Genomic DNA, 21009 nt, shown 5'->3' with positions numbered 1-21009 from the left:
TTCCCCTTCACTACATTTTAATTATACAAACAATAGAGGAATGCATTGTAAAAAATAAAATAACACAAAGAGATAAAGTCCTCTTTGACTACCATGCACAATATAATACCAATGCTTCTCCACTGAGTATATGCACACACACACAAACACACACACTCAAATATATATTATACATATATACTAGATATATACTAAAAACCATGTATATATGGTTTTGTATGTAGGTTTTACATGAGCAATATCACAGCTCTTTATATTATGCAACTACTTCCTACTTTCACTCAGCAAAACTCTTGGAGACCATCCCACATCAGTAACTAGAAATCTACCTTATTATTTTAAACCATAACATAATATTCATAGTTATATCATAGTTAGCCATTCCCCTATTTAATAATTTTTTAGGTATTTGTTATTACATATAATGCTGCAGTGCGCATGAGAATGAAACAAATATATGTGTTTCTCAAGAGTAGATACTCAAAACGACTGCAGGGTCATAGGATATGCATACTTCTAATTTGATAGAAGCCATTGGATTACCTTCCAAAGTGTCTGTATTAGTTTGTAATCTAACCAACAGTATACGAAAGTATCTGCTTCTCCATGTTTTTCAACATTTGATGCTAAATTTGTCAAGCAGTTACTTTCTGTCTGGCATGTTCTGAATGCTTTATGTGTATGAAATAATTCAATGTTTGTAACAACCCAACAGGGTGGGTGTTAATATTATTAACCCTCTGCAGGCTTAATGAAGTTAAGAACCTTGTCTTGGGGCCTACATTGGCAAGTGGTAGCCAGGATTTAGACTCTGCCTAACTTCAGAGCCTATTTCCCTATACTCTGTGCCATTTTATCTGACGGTTGCCCATCTGATGGGTTAAACATGGTGTGTCTTCTGGGTGTTTTAATTTGCACTTTCAGATTGCTCATTTGGGGAACATCTTTTCATATGTTTATTGGTCATCTATATTTTCTTTTTTGTGATTTACTTTTTCATATCTTGTGCTCATTTTTCTATTGGGTGGTTTATTGATTAGTAGTTTAAGAAGTGCTTCTGTTGGTGAATGATCATTATTTACATATTAATTAAAATCATCAGTATAGCCAAGTGTTAACTGAGTCTAGGCCCTGCCCTAGCTGTAAAATGCAGATTATATAAAATTCAAATATTCTTGTATACATTTAGGCAGTTTTCATAGAAACATAAACATTGATTTGCTCATTCATTGAATGCTTTTTTTAATTGAATGATGGCTCTGAACCAAGAACTGTGCTAGGTATAGGAAAAACTATTAAAGTTTGCAAAGAGTGCAAAGGAACATCACAGTTCACAGAAGGGTTAGTAGAGACCTTATGAGAAACAAAGAGCAATTAACCTTTATAGTAAATTGATCTATAATGATTGCATTACTAATTGTTTTCACCTGCTTTTGCCAACAGCCTTCTACTGAAAATATGTAGACTATCAATTAACCAACATAAGAATCTGCTAACGTAAATATTTTTAACATTTATATATTATTAGCCTATCAGAGAAAAAACTACTCTCAGAGAATACTTATTTTGGTCTTCCCTCCCTTCCATTTTTTTTTTTTACCCCTTTCCTTCCTTCTTTTATTTAAAAAATGTTCGTGGAATGTCGAAATATGGTGTTCTGTACAGAGCAGATGCTAAGAATTATAGATGGATATTTTGGATTACTATATTTGAGCAGGGAACTGTCTGTGGTAGCAAACTGAAAACTTTAGGAATAACTGTGCTTTTCAAATGGTGGCAGATTCAAAGGATTTTACGTGTTTCAAGCACATTTTTACCCTGAGCAGAAAGATATCTACATCTTCATTTGGTATTGATCCAGAACATTCCCCAAATGTGGAACATTTAATGACTCCAGATGTTTTTCTATGTATATTGGGCAGGTGCACCCACATCTAACCCCAAATCTCATGTCACTGTAGTGCAGACACTGCCATTCAGATGGAAATATTTTCTTCCTTGAAGCTCTTTTTGGTAACTGCTCTGTATACACACACACACCTGCTGTGCCTAGAGGTAGGATTGTTTCCAGTGTGTTCTGACCCTTTACCACATTTCAGCATGGGATAACCAGACATTGCCCACTCCCCATATTCATTTTCCTGCCCCTCATCTACCAAGAGGCTGGATCTGAGGTACCTGGTACCTGCCAAGGATGCCTTTCTTTCTGTCTGTGGGTCTGGAGGCTGGAAGGTGCTCATGGATCCAAAAATCAATGTTTCTGGGGCTCTCTTTCTTTGGAGCACAAAGAATCCTGGCTGGGTGACAACCCAGAGGCGGCATGTCAGTCTAAAAATAGCTTGGGGCACCGAGCAGGTATCTCAGTGGGCAGGGCAGAGCTAAGGAGCTGCCTCTGTGATTTACCCACATTTACTTGCTGCTCCTCACCAAGCGCAGGCTCCTAAACTGCAGAGCGGGGTCTCAGTGTGTGGTCATTTAGCACACATGGAAGATACAATAACCACAGAATGTGTCTCAGAGTCACACTTAGAGTATCTTCCTTTGGAAAAAAATCTCTGGAAAATAAGTAATTTGACTTGCCCTCTATAGAAGACAAAAATAATTAAGGGACAAGACTGTTTAATCAATCTGTCAGTAAATAAAATTGATTCAGCATCTATTGTGTTACAGAGAGCTCTTTGCACTCCACTATAAATTGACTGCCAAATATCCGTGTTCTGGAGCCTCTAACCTGGAGAAAGGAGATGCGGCTTAGGTTCTCTAATTGGTTCTTCTTCTATTTTAATGTGCATGCAAATCACCTGGAGATCCTGTTAAAATGCACGTTGTGACTCAGTAGGTCTGGCTGGGGCCCAGAGGCTACATTTGTAACCAGCTCCCTGGTGCTGCTCCTCCTCCAACTCTCTGGAGTGGCTGAAAACCCTGCTCTCATCCAGTGCTGGAATTTTTTCTTAATCAGAAGCATTGTTAATACAATGGAAAGAATGGTGAATTGAGTGTCACTATATCTGGGTTCTGGCTCAGCCACTCATTAGGGGGTAAACTTGAGAAACTCTCCCTCCCCCATAGAAGCCACATTCCACTTTATTATTTTCTCAACTCTAATCTCATCCCTAGTCTCCAAAAGCCCCACTTGTTGTGGGTGCATCCAGTGTGGACTATGCCAGTCAGCTGGGCTTGAGGAACCAAGGACTTGTTGGACTAAGACTTTGCTGTCAATGGCCCTGCCTTTGGAAGGTGTTTTTGTTTGTTTCGTTTTTTTAGGAGAAGACTGTTTTGAGGGTAATGCACTAGGGACTTATTCAAGGCCACCATGAGAAGAAATGCTGGGTGGGGCAAGTGGATCTGTGAGATCCATTTTGATGGTGAAGAAAGGAGAGCAGGAACAGGAATTATGAGAGGCAGGAGCACAGCAAGAGGGAGAATGTGTAGGGAAGGAAACAAAATGAAAATGAAAAAAGAAACTGCAAAGGCAAAAAGCAATAGATTGTGTTGAGGAGGGAAATAACTGGAGCATGAACCAGTGTTTTGGCAGCAGGCATAAAGGGACAGGGAATTTGAGAAGTAGCACAAAAATGACATGCTAGGCCTTGTGGAGGGGCGTGGAGTGAAAGGAATTGCAGAGGCAATTATATTTTGTGGTGAAAGTGCAAACTGGCAGGGGCTGAAGATGGATATTTATTTGGATGGCAGGCCTGAGAAATCAGGCTCAGGGAGGAGGACAAAGCCTTTGAGTGAGGTAAGGTTTTGTGAAGGCTGAATTTTCAGGTGTCAATGAGTAGAAAATGTAGGACAGAGAATCTGGTGGGACATGAAGAATGCCAAATGGATGGAAGAAAATAGACTTTTGGTGGAGACCTGGAGTCTGCTAGTGTCAGCAGAGGAGTGAAAAATGGGCCCCAAGAGGGCCCCTGATTCTACCTCCGTGGTCACCTGATATATGGAACACTATGCCCTCATCCTCTCCAAGCTCAGCTCCCACAGACCCCGTGCTCATGCCTGTTTTAACAGTGGAGGCTGGACATGAGCTTGTCAGTGGGCATGCACAGTGCACACTCTCCAAAGGCACAGAAACTTCTCAGAAGTTAAGTCAGTGTGGAGAGTGCCGCTATGTGTGAAGGAAACCAAGGGGGCTGCATGTTGCCTACCTGCTTCTCTCAAGACGATCTCAGCACCCAGATCTTAGGAAAGGGCTAAAAAGCTCAGGGCAGTGAATTTAAGAGGAGTGACCTCACTCCTGAGCTTGGTCCCACAGCTGCAATAGTGTGGCATGTGTCAGAAGGTGCTTCATATCACTCTAATTATAGATAGCATAATTGACCATGGGGCAAAGCTTCTGGACTGTGAAACCCATTGCAGTGTTAGCTCAGCCATGACTGAATGTGTCAGGGAGGCCAAGAGAGGGCTGTTTCTGGGACAGGGACTCCTCTGACAGTTACCTTTAGCTAGAGGACTTACTGACTGCCTTGCCAAACCTTCTAGCCTTCCTTGGACTGCACGACAATCTAGGATGCTTCACCCAACCTCCTCCCTCTTTCTCCTTTGCTTGGGGTCATGGTAGTCTGGCAGCTGTCCCAGCCTTACCTCCCCATTCCCTCTCACATAGATACTTCTCTTAATGAAAGTCTTGTGTATTTAATCCTTCTGCTTCTTGTAGGACCCAGACTAACACAAGTGGAGGCCAATGGGGAGGAGAATAGGAGTCAAGTTTGTATCAGTTAATGATATAAATATCAGGGAGAGGATTCTTGGAAATGCACACAAGCTGAAGAGAAGGAGCTGAGGCCAAGGTATGGAAATATCAGAGAAGATGTTCCTGGGCATTAGTTATTTCCATACTCATACCTTTGAACCTTTTGCTACTGTTTCTGTGCCCCTTCCACAATCTCTATTGTAAGTCTTTCAGTCTCTGACCACCACCACCTTCTGTCTATCCAGCTTATTCCTCTGTGTCCCCACTCCAACAACTCTCCCACCTACCAAAATGGACAGCCCATCGATCCTGCCTGCCAACTTTAACTGTCCCTCTCCCCATCTTGCCTTGCCCTCCTTAGCCTGCTTAGCTCTCACTGATTATTATCATCTCTCCCATGCATCAGTGCATTCACTCTCCCATTGCACTGGCTGGCAAATCTCCAGCCTCAGTTAAAGTCAACTCTCCACCTACTCCACACTCACACAAATGCAACTAAAAATGGCTAGAGGAACAAAAAATTCCATGATTTTACATTAAACTTATGGCCACAAACCTCAAATGAGCCCTCTGCTCTGAAAGACAGTGCCACTCTCTCTTTCCTGTCCATTCACTCTCCTACATATGATTTCTCACTTTCTCCTTCCTCAAACAACTCCTCTCTCTTTCACCATTTTTCTCCTTCTCCATAATGGTGACTCCATTCTTCCAGTTACTCAGGCCAAAATCTTGAAGTCAGCCTGGATTCTTCCCTTTTTCTCATCCTGCATCCACGCCATTAGCAAACCCTGCTGACTCCACTTTCTAAGCAGCTCCAAAATCAAACCACTTCTTATCACTTCCCCTGTCTCCATCACCTTGTGCCTGGGCTGCTGTGGCACCTCCTAATTGGTCTTCCTGCTTCCTTCTGATTTTGTCTCCCCACTCCCAGTCTATTGTTAACATAGCAGCCAGAGTGATCAAATTAGATCATATTGTTTTTCTGCTGACAACCTTCCCATAACTTTCTAGCTCACTTAGAGCAGAAACCAAAGTCGTTATGATACAAGGCCCACAGACTCTGCCTCCCGTCACTGCTAGCACTACCATTTTTTATTTTTTATTTTTTATATTTTTTAGACAAAGTCTCGCTTTTGTTTCCTAGGCTGGAGTGCAATGGCATGATCTTGGTTCACCGCAACCTGTGCCTCCTGGGTTCAAGCGATTCCCCTGCCTCAGCCTCCCAAGTAGCTGGGATTAGAGGCGCCTGCCACCATGCCCGGCTAATTTTTGTATTTTTGGTAGAGATGGGGTTTCACCATGTTGGCCAGGCTGGTCTCGAACTCCTGACCTCAGGCCATCCGCCTGCCTCTGCCTCCCAAAGTGCTGAGATTACAGGTGTAAGCCACCGCACCTGGCCAACACCACCTCTTATTTCCCACTGGCTTTGCTCTTTCCACTCTAGCCTCACCCATCAATCCTCCTTGACCACCCTGCCCCTGCCCGCTGGTCTCCTCACCATCTCTTGGACACACCAAGGATGTCAGCACCTTTGCACTCACTGTCCCCTCTACATAGAACCCTGTTTCCCCACTGCTGAATTCCTCGGTTCCTTCATGTCTGCTCTTCAGTGTCACCTTTTCGATTTGGCCTCCCTGGTCCCACCATATGGAAGGGCAAAGACTTTCCCCCACCCCCAGCACTCTATCCTCTGTACCCTGCTCAGTGCATTCTCCTTACTTGGCACAGAGTGCCACCTGACTCATGGTGTGTTTGACTGCTTGTTGTCTGTCTTCCTAACCTAGATTGTAAGTGCCACCAGGGTAGTGTCCCTGCCCACACACTGGTGCACAATACATAGTAATTGGATTATGGAATGAATGGAAGTTGAAGGGGGGAATAGGGTCCAGCTAATTAGAGAAACACAGAGGGTAGGTTCAGACCACAAAAGGATGTTCTCAGGGGGAATATTTTAGTGGGGAAGGCAAGAAACACACGGGTAGAATCGGAGAGTTCTCATGATGGAAAGGCAGGGCTGACTCTGAAGTCAGGACTCCTTCCACGAAAACGAAGCCGCCATTCTGAGCCTTAGTCCCCTTATCTGCAAAATAAGGATGGGAGTGTCCTGCTTCCCCTGGTTATTGTGAGGCTCACATGGGATGGTGCTGGCATGAGGCCTAACGTGTGGTGGGGACTCAGGAGGGTTGGCTGGGCTTGAATTGGGCCCCTGGCATGGGCCGAGTCCCCCTGTGCCCTCCCAAGTGGAACTGAGGCTGAATATCAGCCACCATTTGCTTCTTGCAGAACTAATTAGATCATGGAAACCCATCTCAGGTGAGGGGAAGGGTCCATAGGAGTAAACAGTTGCAGGACTTGAAATCAAAGTGCATTAAAGAAGGAAACAATGGGGCTGGGAGTGAGGCGGAAGGCACAGTCAACCTGTTGGGGGCTGGGTGGGGACTTTCCAGGCTCTGCCTGTAGCCACAGGAAGGAGCAACCCTAAGGGAAAACAAGTGGTGATGTATTTCTGTATTCAGAACACTGACATTGCTCCAGAAAAAAATGAGAGGAGATTATGCAGGAAGAGAATTGAGTCTGTCAGGAGCTTCAAGAAAGAAAGAAAAAAAAAAAAGACGTAGAAAGGAGCTGTTTGTTGCTCTTTGTTCAGGTTTTTATCTCAAGAGTCTGTTTATAAAAATGTTCTCTCTTGGCCAGCCTCTTTCACTGCAGCCTGGATGCTCTGCCCCCATCCCCTCCCCACCTTGCTCTTGTTTAAGTTAAAGCTCTTTCCTTGATTAAATAATGAATAAAAGCTCTTCTCAAGCCTGACTTTGCTGGTCCTAGGGAGAAATTACAGATATATGTACATACATATACATGCAAAATAGCCTGAGATAAAGAGGCTTGGAGTAAACAGGTTTCTGGTTGTTATTTTTTTCTTTTAAAGAAATGTTATTCATAAGCTACACTCACAAACAACACAAATTTAAACTAGGGCAAATCAGCCTAAGTGCAGCTAAATAGTTTGACTTAATAAAGCTCTTGGATATAAAAGCATTTATTTTCATTTAAAATTATGATATTATTATTATTATTATTATTTTTGAGACTGAGTTTCGCTCTTGTTGCCCAGGCTGAAGTGCAATGGCACCAGCTTGGCCCACAGCAACCTCTACCTCCTGGGTTCAAGCGATTTTCCTACCTCAGCCTCCTGAGTAGCTGGGATTACAGGCATGCACCACCACACCTGGCTAATTTTGTATTTTTAGTAGACACGGGTTTTCTCCATCTTGGTCAGGCTGGTCTCGAACTCCCGACCACAGGTGATCTGCCCGCCTTGGCCTCCCAAAGTTCTAATGATATTTAATTTTTAAAATGGGTTGGGACTTTCTCCTCTAGGGTTGCTCTTTCAGGCAGGTACTGAGCTATGTTTATTATTGTCTGTACTTGGCAGGATTATCCAATTTGTAACCAATGTTTTCATTCGGCTTTCTTTCTCAAGGCTCATCAATTAAGGCAAAACTATTTGCAGTGCACCATCTGAACAACCATTATATCTTCAGTCCAGAGGACTGGCCTTGCCCATTTTCTCCCTGCCCACCCCACTCTCCACACGTTAAACCTCTCTAATTGTATCCTACAGCTGTAAAAAGGAGGAATGGTACTCCCAGCTGGCCCACCCATTTACCTCATTTACCTGTGGGGGCTTTACCCTTTTATCTGTTCTAGATTGGTCTCTTAAATTTTGAAAAAAAGAAAAATACTACAGGAAGGCTCATTTAATGGCATAAAATGAGCAAATCGTGTACAGATTTCTGAGCCTAGTTCATTCACGTTTAGTTACAGATTGGTTAAGAGTATTTGTAAATTCACAGAGGATCTTGCAGCCAGGAGACTAAATAAAAGCATAATCCTGAAATAATGCAAGACTTGTTCCTATGCACATATTGGCCAATATTCATCTATCTATCTATCCATCCATCCAACAATTATGTATTCAGTGACTATAGTGTATAGGCCCTGGGAACACAGAGATAAGTAAAACAGTACCAGGCTCCTTGAGGAGCCTGAAGTCTAGTAAGGAAGACAGATATCAATCCAACAATCATCCTAATGAACAAATAATAATGAACTTAGGAAAATGTTCTGAAGGAAAGGAACATGGTTTAATAAAACATATTACTGGAATGGGGTCAAAAAAGATTTCTCTGAAAAATTAATGCTTGAAAGGGATCAAGACAATGAGTAGGACTCAAATAAGGAAGAATGAAGAATGTAGGGGTACATTCTAGACGGAGGGGTTTAAGGAGCATAGGGAATTTGAGCAAGAAAGTAAATGAGGCTGGAACTCAGACAGCAACACAAGAGTGATGAATGACAAGCCTAGAAGAATAGATTCAAACTGTACTAATTATCTATTTCTGCATAACAAATTTCCCTAGAATTTAGCACCTTAAAACAACAAACATTTATTATCTCATAGTTTCTGTGATTGTGGAGCAGCTTAGCTGTGCAGTTCTGATTCAGGGCCTCTCTTGAAGTTGCAGTCAAGACACTGGCAAGAGCTGCCATAATCCGCAGGCTTATTTGGGACCACAGAATCTATGTACAGGATCTCTAACTTACATGACTGTAGGCAGGAGGCTTCCGTCCTCACCACGTGGACTCTCCACTGCGCTCCTTGAGAGTTCTCATGACATGGCAGCTGGCTTCCCCAAGAGCAAGGGATCCAAAAAGGAGAGCAAGTGGAAGCTCTAATTCCTTTTATGTCCTAATCTGGAAGTTACACCTTATCCCTTCTGCCATGTTCTACTTGTTAGAGGGGAGCCAGTAAGTGCAGCCCACACCCAAGGGGAGAAGAATCAGCTCCACCTTTTGAAGGGGGAGTGTCAAAAATTCATGGACATATTTTAAAACCACCACAAAAGCCAAGAGGATGTTATAGCTTTGCTGAGATGTGTTTGTTTACCAGGGCTGCCATAATAAAGTTCTACAGACTGAGTGGCTTAAACCATAGATATTTACTTTCTCATGGTACTGGAGGCTAGAAGTCTGAGATCAAGGGTCAGCAGGGTTGGTTTCTTTGAGGCCCCTCTCCTTGGATTGTAGATGTTTTCTTCTCACTGTGTCCACACATGGCCTTCTCTGCCTGACTGTGCCCTAATCTCTTCTTATAAGAACATCAGCCGTAGGGGATTAGGGCCCACTCTAATGTTCTCACTTTAACTTAATTGTCTCATTAAAGTCCCTATCTCCAAATAAGATCACATTCCAAGTACTGGGCAGGGTAGGGTTTCAACATATGATTTTGAGAACACAGTTGAGCCCATAAGGATTTTGGTATTTATTCTTAGAGCAACAGAAAAGTACTAGAGTAATTTAAGCATAGGGGTGGCACTATTTGCATTTAGAATTTCCTGTGGTTGCAATGTGGGATCTGATTGGACAGGAAACAGTGAAATTCAAAAATTTATTTACTTGGATGCAAAATCGATAGGACTTTGAATAGATTGAATATGAGGGGCAAGAACAAGGGAGGTCAGTGATGATGCTTGGATTTCTGGCTTGAGCCACTGAATGGTTGTGACGTTTTATCTCTAGTGAGATAAAGAATGATGGAACAGGTCCAGGTTCAGAAGTGATAGCAGGAAGACCATGAATTTGTTCTGATTGTGGGGTGTTGAAGAGCCTAGAGGTCAACCAAGTAGGGATATCCCTTGAGATACTGTATGGTACTTTGTCGTAAGACTGAGAGGAAAAGTCTGGACTGTAAATATTAGACTCTGAGCCATTGGCAGAAAGGTGGTGTCTGAAGAGAGGACATGGGTAAAACTGGACAGAAATACAACATGAATAAGAAGAGAAAGGATCCTGGGGCTAAGCCTCAAAGAACTCTGGTACATACAAACATTGGATTTTGAAGGCTTATTCTTCTATTTTTTACATATACTGAATTTAAAGGCATTCCTCAGCTAAGTCTTCATAGAATTTGATGTTATATATATGAATAAGTTAGGGGCAAGAGAGCAGTTGAAATGTACTCTAGCATGGTCCATGATTTTATTGTACAGAAGCGTATTGCCCATCATCCCTAGTGCTGGACACATGGAAGGAGGCTGGCTTCTCCATTTCATGCATTGTATATGCATTGCTGGAAATGAGATCAAATCAGATGAGATTGGGTGCATTCAGGGTGGTGGGGCTGTAGACGTGAGATTAAATCAAAACATTCTCAGTCCTATGTGGCAAATTTTAGAACAGTCACCCATAGAACACAGTGTTTGCCTCATCCTCATCCCTCCTGTGACTCAGGAATGGCCAGGAGAAGAGGCATTGTGAATGACAGCGTACAGATGGGCTCCTGGGAAACCTAAGAGGAGGGAGGGAAATTAATCATCCAAGTCTCCTTGGATAACCACATTTCCCACATGTGGCACAGGGGATAATCTATGGAGATGGGGCTCTAGGGCCCTGGCAAACAGGTAAACAGATCATCTTAGAGGAGGATTTCTGTCGGGAGACAATTTGTGTTCCTAAACTAGGATGGTTAATTTGATGTCACACGTGATCGAGTACCTTCTCTGTGTCCCACACACGTGTAGTACAGGTTACAAGAGAGACAGGTGGATGATGGAGGGTGTTTGAGAAATAAAAGAGAAGTGAGAAGTGTGGCCACTCCAACCTCAGAGACTCCTGGAGAGATAACAGAAAGCAAGCTGGGAAAGTGTGTGATGATGCAGTACTTAGGACGCATCATACTTTGGGAAATAAGTCTCTTTGTTTCAAAGACCGTGCCCTCATTACCTCTAACATTCTATATAGTTTACAACTGTTTATCATGTTTGTAGTTTACTGTCTGTGTCCTGTCACTTAAATAACTTCACAAGTACAGAGGTCTGTGTCTGTTTTCCTCAATGGCATATTGCAAGCACCTGAAACAGTGCCCGCACAGAGTAGATGTTCAATCAATATTTGTTGGATGAATGAATGAGTGAACATTCTTCCCAATTCTGTGAAGCAGGACTGATATGGTTCTCCCTGCATGTGGTGTTGGCTCCCTGCATAGGTCCTCACCAGTTCACATAACAATGTGTAATAAATAATCCCTCTTTACCCTATTTGTCTGCACACCTTGAAGGAAGGTAAGGCCTATCCTAGGGCCTGTGAAGTTCATAACACTTCTTCCCAAGTCTCCCACTGCTCCTTTCATGAGACCTTCCTCTTCTCTCCCTCATTAGTGGACCCATTCAGGGAAATAACTCCTCTGGCCACCTCTCCACTGCTTACTCCTGCTTAGCCCTCAGTGAGACTGATCTTTGCTCATGGAGTTCTCTCAACTGTGCTTGGGAAAATGAGCTTACTTGTTTATAGCTGCAAAATTAAAGGCTTTATTCTTTGAGTGTGCAAATTTCAGACCCAAAGCAGATGGAAAGATAGGTGAAGGGAACTTGAGGCACTCTCCAATTATAATTAACTGTTGCTGGGGCAGATGCCACGCACAAATATATTTGGTCCATCTTGGAAGCATGTGACAAGAACCAGTAAATTCCCAGATGGCCCCTGTGCCTCTTCTCTGGAGGTCCAGCCAGCGCCATGTCTAGCTGCACAAGACCACGTCCCAAGCATTGCCAGGGGCAGAGAGACAGGTCTTTTTCCAGTCCTGGAGTGTCCCGACCCAGACCATGTTTTCACTGGCTCTCCTCAATGGCCCCTGTTCTTGCATGCATCTGCCCCAAGGTTAATTGGCATCTAATTTCATTTTATCCCTCTTATTCCCTTTCCTGACACCCACAGATACATTTTGCTCCATTTGTTGTTACTTCCACCTCTGGTAATAGCATTTTGACCGTGAAGTATGTCATGGGAACCCAACTACTTTGCCAATGCAAAGTGCAAAATTGAACCTAATTAAGAATGAAAATTAATTATATATGAAATAATTTCTGAGGGATTGTAGAGATGAATGTGAATATTCTTCTCAAGGAAGCCCCTCAGAGGAGGTGAGACTTGGATGAGTCTTGATACAGGAGTTGGAGCCGTTTCAGGATGGCATGGGATAGCCCCCCTGAAATGGAATGCATGTGGGAATATCACACGATGGGTTTAGCAGCTAGGGAGAGAATGAGCCTGAAGAAAAAGGTTTGTGTTGGAGAATAGAGCAAAAATAAGAAATTTGATTACTCTCCACAGCTGCAGGCTGCCTGTCTGTCAGCTAAGCTAACAGGCTTCCCCTGATCTGAGCATTGAAACCGACAAAGAGATTAATAAACCAAGTTCGGGGCTGAAAAAGGACAGGACCTACCAAGAACTCAGTCAGTATCTGTTTGAGGCTCTGAAGCTGATTTTTAGGGCATGGAAAGAAGGGGCTGGGTCTGACTTGTTAAGGAACACAGCAGGTGGAGAGACCAGATATTTCACTTTTGAGTAGCCTCTCTGTGCCTCAGCGGTCCCATGTACAATTTGAAGAGAATAACAATATCTCCTTTTTAGGATTGTTGTGGGAATCAAAGTTAGTTGAAACGTAGGAAACTCTTACAACTGTGCCTGTCACATAACAAGTTCTTCGTTGTTACTACTACTACCTTCCTCTTCCTCTTATAATTATCATCATCATATTACTATTTTGAAACCGTTGATCTCTCTACTTCCTTGATATCACTTTCTCTAGGTTTTCTTCCTACCTGTGGCCTGCATTTCCCAGTCTGCTCTGCAGAGCCCCCTTGTTCTGCTCTGCTGCTGGGTGTTAAGGTGTGGATAGGACTGGATGTCCTTCTCAGCTGCATGCTGTCTATGGTGCTATCCAACTACTTACTATAGAGATGTTTAATTAACATCTCAAGTTTAAAATGACCCCAAAGAACTCTTGACTTCCTGTGTCAAACATCCCAACAAATTCTTCGTCCAACACTCTCCACTCTCCATTTTAACAAGTGCTACCATGATTCACCAAGTTGATTGGTTACCAAACCTGGAAGGTTTCCTTGATTTGTCATTCTGCTTCACACCTCATATTCAATCCATCAGCCAGCCTCATGTATCTTATTTCCTAAATCTATTTAGAACGTGTTCAATCTTCTCTCCTCCTTCAGTGACTTCCATCCTTCCCTCAGCTGCCATCACAATAGTCTCCTAACTCACTCCACCTGTTTCTCTTTTGTTCTACTCCAATACTTCTCCGTGCAAAGCCAGAGGGAATACTAAATAATTACATCAGATCAAGTCCAGCGACTTGTTATCACAATCAAACTTAAACCCGAATGGCTCCCCTGGCACTTAGGCCAGGAGGATCCAGTCCTGCCTAGCTCTGCACCACCTCGCCACCTCTCATCCTCCCAGCTGCTCTGCTGCAGCCACACAGATCTTCCCTCCCATCCTCAAACCCACCCGGCTTATTCCCGCCTGGGGGCTGAGCTGTGTCTTCTGAGAGTCATTTGGAATGCTCCTTCTTGCTATTTATGACTCAGTGTGAATGTCACCTTCTCAAGAGGACTTTCCTGGCCACCCCATCTAGAAGTAGCCACTCCATCACTCACTCTCACATTGGTCTATTATAATTGCTTTGCACCCTCATCGCCAGATCATATTTTTTTGTTTAAACATTTGTTGATTCTCTTATGATGTCCAGACACTGAAGCGGAGACCTCATCTGTCTTTGTCACTTCAATACTTCAGAGCCTATAACAGTACCCTACGCGTAGTAGGTACTCAAATCAAAATTTATTATGTTTATTGAGTTATAAAGATCCATGGCAATGTAATAGAATAAAAAGACATAGCTTTGGCCCAGATCTAAGCCAAAACACTGGTTCTTCCTATATGAACTTGTAACTTTGCCTGTAAACCTGCTTACAGCTGTGTGACCTTGAATTTGCTTACCAACACTGAGCCTTGACTTATCCATTTGTTAAATAGCAGTATCATTATCTTACTTAATGTTGTGACAATTACATGAAACAATGAGTCATGGAAAATACTGTGTGTTCCTATTATGGATTCGCCACAAATTTTACCTATTAGTGTTGAGCCTCTGGGTAGTAACGGAAACCGAGGCCTCAGGTATTGGAGAAAAGGACTTAGTGAGAAAGAAACCCTCTGCCTGTAGATTGAACAAGCACAGTGAAAGAGAGAAAACGCAGCCTGCAGTCTTCCCTCACCCCTCCCTGCCTGGCCACCCTGTTACAATGCTGCTGTTGGCAGTGCCATTAAAATGTACATAAATATTGGTGCATTCTAATGGGATGGCATCAAGACCAATAAAGGCAATGAGAGGCAAGGTTATTGATGCCTGTCTGAGGGCCTCCACGGGACCCAAGCCAAGGCTGTAACAAGGATCCAGAAGTTGCATCAGGCCAATTGATTCTCTATCACCCCAGGAAGACACGCATTCAGGGGAGCTGGCAGCCTGGCCAGCCATAGCCTGCGTTAATGAAAACATGCAAATGGCCCTGCTCCCAGCATCATTTCCCTCCCTGGAATCTTTCAGGCCTCCAATCTAAGAGGTAGTTGGAACCTTGGATTTATATAGACAAAAACAATGGGGAAAAAATCCAGGGCAGATTAAGGTATTCGGCCATGCTACCTGGTGTCCCTGTGGAAAGAGGGGCTCTTTGTGACATGTTTTCGCGAGCAGGGAGGTGATGAAGAGGCAGTGTGTCACTGCCTGGGGTCCCTCTGGGTGGCCAAGATGTTGCATAGTAGCCTGGTGAAGGACATAGAGTCCTACGCAGAAGCCAGGAGAAGATTCCAGACTCAGGCCTCTGGTCCTCTCTGGGCTTCATATGAGCCATCAGTGGGAGGATTTCTGATGTGGTCCCACAGAGACAACCAGGGCATTGAGGCTTGCAGGGTGCCAATAACTCTAGTTACCTGTGTGCTTGCCATCTCCTCACTAGACTGGGAGCCCCCTGAGGTCAGTGACTGTGTTTTATTCATTTACGGATTCCCAGAGCACAACACAGTGCCAAGTATGCAGAGGTCACTGCATAATGTTTGCTGAGTGAATGACTTTGACAATGCTGTCTCTGGCTTCTATCATAAAAGACATGGCCTTGGCCTTGCAGCATGGAAGAAACTCTCTGAGAGGGCAGAAAGATGAGAATGGAAGTGACTTACAGAGAACTGGCTCATGGGTAGGGAGTTTTGGGAAAAACAAACAGAAACTTAGGGCCTAGTCCTCACTGCACTCTGACTTTACCAAACAAAGTCACATGTTGCTTCTGAATTCTGCTAAATCCAGCCAGCTTTAGGGATTGTTAGTCGCAAAGGCAAGGCCTCTCCGGCACCCCCACCACGCCAATTGCATCCTCATTTCCTTCCTTTCTAACTTGTCCCACTGCCCTCTGCTTCCTGGGTTACTCAGTGGACAAAACAAAACAAAACTGGGGTCTGCAGCATTTGGGGCCTGCAACAGACTCAGTCATTCTCTTCCTAATTTGTTCATTCATTCATTTGCTCAACTAATGTTCATTTAACATCTGCTTTGCTCCAGGCACAGAAATTTCCTGGGCAGTCACAACAAAAGGGAATAGCAAGCCTCATCACAGTTATTTAGAAAGCTCACTGCCTCCTTTCTTCCTGGCCTCTTCTTAAGGCAGGGCTGATTCTGAAGTGCTCATTCTCAAGTCTGCAATGCTAATGAAAAGCACAGGAGCTGCAGATAGGCTTGTCTGCCACAGCCCCCCCGGGACCAGAGCTCCTCCCTATACCCAGCCTAGAATGCTCTGGAACCTTGGCACTCAGCAGAGCTGAGGGCTCATTTGGCACAAGGCATCCAGGGGCCTAGTTATTGAAATATCAAAGGTGTTCATTAGAAGTCAGTTTCCTCTATGTGAGATGCTTGTTCTCCCAACGTGTTCCCAAGGAGGCTGGGGAGAAGGGGAGTATAGCGCTCTGGCCCATCTAGTTTAATTTATAACTTATGTCACAGCAGCAATTAGTATGTATTGTTTACATTCCTTCTTAACACTTTCCCTGAATCCCTGGGTGTTTGAGATGGCTGGTGTATTCACGCCCAGCTTGCTGGAAGATTGGAGCATATTCTGGGGGAGGGGAGGGTGTGGTGGGGGGCGCTAACAGTAGAAGATGGGGAGGGCCAGGCAGTCTTCAGCCTGAGCCATATGGGATACATCTTGCTTGAAGCATGTGATCCTGACAGGAGCATCTGCCTCACATGGTAGCTCATGTTTTCTCGGTGTGGGGAGCAGAGGACTTCATCATGAATTCAGTCCCCTTCATTGTCTTTTGAAAAGAAAAGAAGGCACATGGGAGATGAGACTGGGCATGAGCTAGCTCAGCACACCACCTCTCTTCTTCATTTCGGGGTTAACTATGTCTAGAAAGGTTTAGAATGGGGAAGAGGCAAGCTTGAAGTTTCTGGGAGAAAGAAAATGAAAGGAAGGGACCGAACATGTTGCTTTGTTTTGAATGCTATGTTCTTTCTATTATAGCATGCTTCCTTTCTGTGGGTGCAAAGAATTGATAGGACTAATGTAAACTGAATATTTGGAAAAATAAGCCTTTATAAGAAGACCGTAATGCAGGGGTAAAGGCAGGGGCTGGAGACAGAGTAAACAGAGGTTTCTTAGAGAGACTTAGAGGGCACAAAGAGGGCTCTAAAAGACAAGAAAAGTGAGAGAGAAGAGAGGTGAGATGGTGCTTGTCAGTGGAAATGATAATGTTGTCCTTTCTCCTCTGGCCAGAGATCAGTGGAGGGAGGCAGGATGGGCATCAGTGGAGAGGAAAGGGAGGCACCAGAGCAGGCAGAGCTGAGCCCAGGAGGACTTTGACTAAGCGTTAGCTCGTGCCATGGTGCCTTGGGAATGTCTGGGGCTAAGCATAGATGCAACTGTGCTCCTGAGTCTTTCCTGCCCTCTCAAGGAAAATAATCTAGAATTCCTAGCAATTCCACTATTGGTTATCTACCTAAAGGAAAAGAAATAATTTTATCAAAAAGACACCTGCACTCATATATTTATCACAGCGTTATCCGCAGTAGCAAAGTCATGGAATTAACTTAAGTGTCCATCAACGGTGGATTGGATAAAGAAGATGTAGGATATATATACCATGGAATACTATGCAGCCATAAAAAGAATGAAGTCATGTTCTTTGCAGCAACATGGATGTAGCTGGAGGTCATTATCCTAAGTGAAATAGCGCAGAAACAGAAAATCAAATAACACATGTTCTCACTTATAAGTGGGAACAAAACAATTGGTACAAATGGGATGTAAAGATGGAAACAATAGACACTGGGGACTCCAAAAGAGCGGGGATGGAGGAGACAAGCGTTGAAAAACTACCCATTGGGTACTATGTTTACTATTTGGGTGATGAGCTCACTCTAAGCATTATGAAATGTACCCAGCATTACAAACTATACCCAAGTAACAAATCTGCACACGTACCCCAGAATCTATAATAAAATAAAATAAGAATCCATGGTGGTAGGCAAAGGGAATGAGTTTTGCAAACTAAGACTGGCCAGGAACTCTCTGTCTATATGTGGTCTTCAAATTAATGTTTGGTGTGAGTATTACTAGTGTTCTCTGACATATCTAATGACTCTGTGTTGAATGTGGTTTGTCTTCTATTTTAGATTTTCCAAGGTGATTGAAGAAGCAGGAGTGATAGGTGGTATACCATGAAAATAGTTCTCAGTTTTATCAGGAAATGAAATTGGTGGAATTAACCAGCCAGAGATTACTAGAAAGTGGCCTTTAGTGTGGCCTATAAATGAGTGTTCAGTAAGTATTGTTTGAATACATGAATAACTGTTAGCTGGTGAAGCAAATCATGGCAAATAAAAAACTTATGATTTTTTCCTTCTTATTGAAAAACACTCTGTGTGTGTGCATGTGTGTGTGCACACGCGTGTGTGTGTGTGCAATCAAAATTCAGATCCAGTCTCACGCCTGGTGGTAGAAAGCTTCTTGAGAAAGGAGCCATAATGCTTGTAATTATACTGTTGAATAGTAACATTTTTTAAAGCCACTTCTCTCATTTCTTCAGGTCCAAATGAAATCTCTGAGCAACACATGAGAACAGCAGTGTCAGGGGACTTAAAAAAAAAAAAGAAAAGAAAAGAAAAGAAAGACAGTTAATAGAAAAAAAAATGGTTTGCTTGAGTCAAAAAGGAATAAAAGGCAAATGTTAGCTATTTCTCAATGAAATAATTATGAGATTTTGCAGAGGGAGATTTTTGGGGGGATGATTTGGGACCTGAGAAAACTAGGTAGAAGGCTGATGTAGGGAAGGGCTGATGGTTACTTGGACATACTTAATATGATGATGCCTCTAATCCCAGGGTATAGACTTTGACTTTTTTTTTCCTTTAAAGGCGACAAATTGAATCAAGCCAGACACACCTTCTTATCCTGCTCCTTCATGCCAAGGACACCCATTTGAGAGAATATTGGCCAGGATTCATGGTCATGGGCAGAATGCAACTCATGGGCCCAACAGAGGCCAAATCCATGAACTTAACCTTATCCCCACAGTTCTCTAACCGGTGAAATTGACTAGCCAGAGATTGCTGGGAGAGTGGCCTTTAACGTGACCTGACATCAGTGTGCAATGAGTATTGTTTGAATATGTGAATGAACTGTTAGCTGGAGAAGCAAATCATGGTACAGAAAGGTCACAGGTCAGTTATTGGATTTGTGATTTATTCATAAGGAGATGATTGCTGAAGTTTCAAGTCTTTTCCTTGACTACGTAGGAAAAAGCAAGCCTGAAGTAAATTGAAGATCAATTACTGAGGAATGGAAAGGTGAAAAGAACTCAGAAGCAATTCAGAGAGAGCAAAGTGAGGAAAATCCAGAGAATAAGGGGCCCCAGAATTCCAGGAGGAAGGGCTATCCAAAATGTGGAAAGTATTGAAGAGTGGAGGAGAATGAAGAGTCAGATCTAATGTAACTTAGAGGGGAAGAACCAAGCCACCTTGATGAAAAAAGGAAATAGGAAAAGCCAGAAAGGAAGGGTTAGATGTCTAAAATGAACATAGCCTTAACTGATTTGGGGTTTCCCAATGTTCTAAGGAAGAGGAGTGTGTGGAGTCGAGCTACATCAATAAAGGGGCTTCCATGAGGAAAGCACTTTGGGAAATCCTAGGTTAAACGATGATAAACAGAGTTCTTTCCCATAGACTTCAGAGCCTTTAATATGATCATGTATACTGTCAACCTCCATAAGGAAAATGCATTACTGGCATTTTCTGAACCTAGCTAACTATAGAGCACTCTTTTTCATGGAGCATTTGATAGAGAAGGTATTCAAAGAACATACTTCAGAAATGTTCAATATGCATCATTCATACTGGGTCTCTTTGGATTGTGGCAGGGTGGTGTGGCAGGAAAATTATTTTAAGAAGGAATGGAAATTTTACAGTCCTAGCCTTTGTCACCCACCACCTGTGTAACTTTGATGAGTTATACCACTTCTCTGGGCTTTAGTTTGCTCATGTGTCAATTACAGTGAGCTAGAGGATGTTGATGTCTACTAGATTTTAGGTTTTATAGTCCTAATTGATGCCCTTTGAATATTGAAATCATGTGAAAATTATAGGATAGATGGATGAAACCCATTCCTCACTCAATTAATTTTTTGTCCTCCTCTCTAAACTGTAAGATCTGGGAGGGTAGGCTCTGTATCTATTTTGTGCACCCTCATAACTGTAGCACCTAACACAGGGCCTGAGACACAGTAGAAGTTCAATATATTTTGTTGAATGAACAGATGAGTGGCTTCATATTTGATGAGCCATCATGTTATGCCTGTCAGAAAAGAAGATGGAGCGCTAACATCCCAGACCTCAGCCTTCCTCCAGTGACTGAGTCAGTCTGGTGCACACCTCCAGCACAGAGGTGCCACAAGGACATTCTCCCTAACAGTGCAGCCAAGCATCAGAGTCCATAGGAAGTCTGCACCTCTGGGTTCCTGAATCCCACTTTGGCTGGAGTCTCCCAGCTCTCGGACCAGGCTGGCTCCCTTCCCACCTTGGGACTGGTTCCCACAGTCACTCTCCTGTTGGTGTATGGGCACGAAAGCTCACAAATTGCTTTCTCACAGGACCAGAGCTGCCTGAAAGCAGAACTGACTGCTTCATTGTCAGCTACTGCAGACTTGGTGGCTGGCAGTGAGAATCTATTTTCTCTCACTAAATTAATCACTGTTGGAAGCTGATCTCCTGGGGTTTCCTCAAACACACCCTCATGTGCTCTCACAGCTTTTCCCTCTTTCCTCATCTGTCCTTTCCTTGCCCTCCCTTCCCCCTCCCACTGCAGGTGTTTGGGCTGAGGTGGGAGACAGCCTGACAGGTGCTGGCATGGAAACCACAC

At 43.4% G+C, this 21009-nt stretch overlaps 1 protein-coding gene and 1 long non-coding RNA gene across 6 annotated transcripts in view; one reads left to right on the top strand and one right to left on the bottom strand.

Annotated features, from left to right (window-relative positions):
* LOC105484466 (tenascin R) overlaps positions 1–21009 on the top strand; it is a 425382-nt gene that overhangs the window by 39536 nt on the left and 364837 nt on the right. The gene's annotated exons all lie outside the window — the stretch shown is intronic.
* The window catches only part of LOC105484462 (uncharacterized), a 46974-nt gene continuing 44425 nt past the window's right edge, over positions 18461–21009 (bottom strand). The window contains exon 8 of the long non-coding RNA XR_011611248.1: positions 18461–18731. This is a non-coding gene — a long non-coding RNA (uncharacterized lncRNA). The remainder of the gene's footprint in view (positions 18732–21009) is intronic.

The sequence above is a fragment of the Macaca nemestrina genome, chromosome 1 (genome assembly GCF_043159975.1).
Source record: "Macaca nemestrina isolate mMacNem1 chromosome 1, mMacNem.hap1, whole genome shotgun sequence".
NCBI lineage: Eukaryota > Metazoa > Chordata > Mammalia > Primates > Cercopithecidae > Macaca > Macaca nemestrina.
Note: the sequence above shows the minus strand (reverse complement) of the source record. Positions and strands in the feature narration are given on the sequence as shown.